The sequence below is a fragment of the Leptodactylus fuscus genome, chromosome 7 (assembly GCF_031893055.1).
Source record: "Leptodactylus fuscus isolate aLepFus1 chromosome 7, aLepFus1.hap2, whole genome shotgun sequence".
Lineage (NCBI taxonomy): Eukaryota > Metazoa > Chordata > Amphibia > Anura > Leptodactylidae > Leptodactylus > Leptodactylus fuscus.
Window position 1 is genome coordinate 131,727,915 of NC_134271.1, and position 3,320 is coordinate 131,731,234.

The following is a 3,320-nucleotide window of genomic DNA, read 5'->3' on the forward strand; positions in this document are numbered from 1 at the left end:
AAATGAATACATTTTTCTCCCAACTCGCTCAAACTCACTTACCAATAACAACGAATAATACCACAAATTCCTTAGTCTAGCAAGTTTATTCTGTTAGTATAAATTTTGCATTTGTACAATACTTCAGACCCCCCATGTTCAAGCCCTTACCGCCTCTTGCACCCATACTCAATAATATTTTTCACATGCTTGTTCTGTATATACGCTCATCATCTCCTGTCTGAACTACTGTAACACCTTTCCCTTATTTTATCTTAGCAGTTCCATGGTTCTCCTTCCTCACTCATGGATAAGACCACACATTTCATTATTAACCACAGAGTGACCGGGAATTGCAATGAATGAATTACAAGTCCTACTGAATAAATTTCCACAAAGTTACAGTATATCTGGACCAGTTCTGTTCTTTGTTTTCTATAACATAGTTACATAATAGATGAGGTTGGATGAAGACATCAGTCCATCAAGTCCAACCTATAACCCTGTAATCCCTTATAGTGTTGATCCAGAGGAAGGCAAAAAAAACCATGAGGCTCATGCCAATTGCCCCATTTTAGAGGAAAAAAATCCTTCCCGACTCCAATCTGGCAGTCAGTATAAAAACCTTGGATCAATGTGTCCTTAAAATGTAGAATCGATAACCCATAATATTGTTCTCTTCGACAAAGGCATCCAGGCCCTCTTTGAAAATCCACCATCACCACTTCCTGCGGCAAAGAGTTCTATAGCCTCGCTGTTCTTACTTGCCTGTAGATCACACTACTAGATGCCAAGTTCTCCTTAAATAATGCTTTATCTTGTGATACATTATTAATACTTTTTTCATTCCTTCTAGTCTGATATTTATCAATGGAAAGACTCAACGGCTCTTCGCCAACGTTTTTTATCCTTTTGCCAATCACCAACATATTATGGCTTCAGAAGTTACTATTTTTCCTAGTTTTCTTCTTCTACCTTCTTACAATCCTCAGCAATCTCACCATTCTTCTTTTAGTGATCAAAGCTCCAAACCTTCACTCCCCGATGTATTTCTTGCTGGCTACCCTCTCCATAGTGGATATAGGCATGTCTTCTGCCACAGTCCCAAAGATGATGGTTGGGTTTTGGGTACAGAATACAATTTCTTTAAAAGGATGTTTAACTCAACTGTTCTTCTTCCACGTCTTTGGATGTACTGAAGCCATCCTTATAGCTGTCATGGGGTTTGATCGATACATTGCCATTTGTTATCCTTTACAATATGTCACCATTATGAGGAAAGCCACTTGTATCCAACTGGTATTAGGCTCCTGGAGCTTATGTCTCTCTATCATATCCATGCATGTTGGAATGGCATCAACACTTCCTTTCTGCGATGGTTACATAGTTAGGAATTTCTTCTGTGATTTTAAACCATTGATAAAGTTGGCCTGTACCGACACCCACATCAATGAAGTCTTTATAGCAGCCTTTACTGGTATCTTTGCATCTTAGCTTTTGTCATGCTTATCCTCTCCTACTGCTTTATACTGAAACATCTTCTAAAGATACGTTCTTCTGAAGGAAGATCCAAAGCCTTCTCGACATGTTCATCGCACTTTATCATAGTCATCTTGTACTATGGGACCACCATGTGCATCTACATTGAGCCTCCATCTGCAAATTCAATAGAAAAAGACAGAGTGGCATCTATGATCTTTACAGTCATAACCCCGGCATTGAACCCTATTATCTATACCTTGCGAAACAAAGATATTAGAAAATCTCTAAGACAAGTTTTTGTACGGTCAGATGTTTGGAGACTTCCAGTACAGTAGTTGTAGAACCTTATCGCCCATCAGATCTGACAGCTTAATATTAGGTTAACGTAATGGCAGAATTTTACAGCTACAGGTCTATATACACTGGATAAGGGACTACCAGAGATCAAATATAAACAAAGAAGTGGGTGCCCTCAAAAAATACTAAAATATAACTTTTATTGATAATTTACTTAAAACAAATGGGTGACAAACTCCATGTGTCGTAGTGTGAAAGCATGCAAGTCACTACAATGTCAATGAATGTGAATACATAAAAGGTAAGTAGTCAATCCTATGCCGTGAGTTCCTGCAAAACACACCTGAGTCCAATGCTCAGGCTCATTCAAAACATGGATTCCCCAAAAGTAAAAGGTTCCTAATACTGCTACCCACTGGGATTACAAGTGTTAACTCTCAGAAAGAGTGCCACCCTCTGTCTGTGATAGTAACAGGTTAATGTTGCAATCTAGGGTGGAGTAGCTCCTGTAGCGTTACATTGTTACATGGACCATCATACCTCCATTACTGAGAGGGAGAGGCTCATATGTGTAGAGCCTACCCCCATAATAATACATTTTATTTATATAGCGCCAACATATTCCGCAGCGCTGTACAATTTGTAGGGTTCAGATACAGACAGAAAGATACATAACAAAGAACGTCATTTCACACAATGGGACTGAGGGCCCTGCTCAAAAGAGCTTACAATCTATGAGGTAGAGGGGATGACACAAGAGGTAGCAGGGGCGGCATCGCTTATACAGTGTTCAGACAATTTTGTAATAGAGGTTACTGTCATTACACAAACAAAACTTTGTGAGCCGTCACTAGTCGTGTCCTTTAACATGTGGATAGAGCTTGGACAACTATGTTAGGCTGAAAAGGCATCAAGAACGGAAGGGTTAGCATTAGGAATTGTGATAGGCTTGTCTGAAAAGATGTGTCTTTAGTTTGCATTTGAAGCTGTAGAAATTGGGAGTTAATCTGATTGTCCGGGGTAGAGCATTCCAGAGAAGTGGTGCAGCTCGGGAGAAGTCTTGTATACGAGCGTGGGAGGTTCTGATAATAGAGGATGGAAGTGTTACATCATTGAGTGAGCGGAGAACACAGGTTGGGCGGTAGACAGAGATGAGGGAAGAAATGTAGGGAGGTGCGGCATTATGGAGAGCCTTGTGGATGAGAGTAATAACTTTATATTTTATTCTATAATGAATAGGCAGCCAATGTAGCGACTGGCACAGACCAGAGGCATCGCTGTAGCTTCTAGCCTGGTAGATGAGCCTGGCCGCTGCATTCAGAATAGATTGTAGAGGGGAGAGTTTAGTGAGGGGAAGACCGATTAGTAAGGAGTTACAGTAGTCAAGGCGAGAATGAATCAGAGAGACAATAAGTGTCTTTAGTGTATCTCTGGTAAGGAAAGGACGTATTCTGGAGATGTTTTTGAGGTGGAGGTGACATGAACATGCGAGTGATTCAATATGAGGGGTGAAGGATACTTCATATGGTGGCCCACTATATAACTGTACTCTACTCCACTCA

The 3,320-nt window shown here is 40.4% G+C and overlaps 1 pseudogene; it reads left to right on the top strand.

Annotated features, from left to right (window-relative positions):
- The first annotated feature begins 849 nt into the window (after window positions 1-849).
- Window positions 850-1,796, top strand: LOC142212952 (olfactory receptor 1G1-like; annotated as a pseudogene).
- Window positions 1,797-3,320: the final 1,524 nt, after the last annotated feature.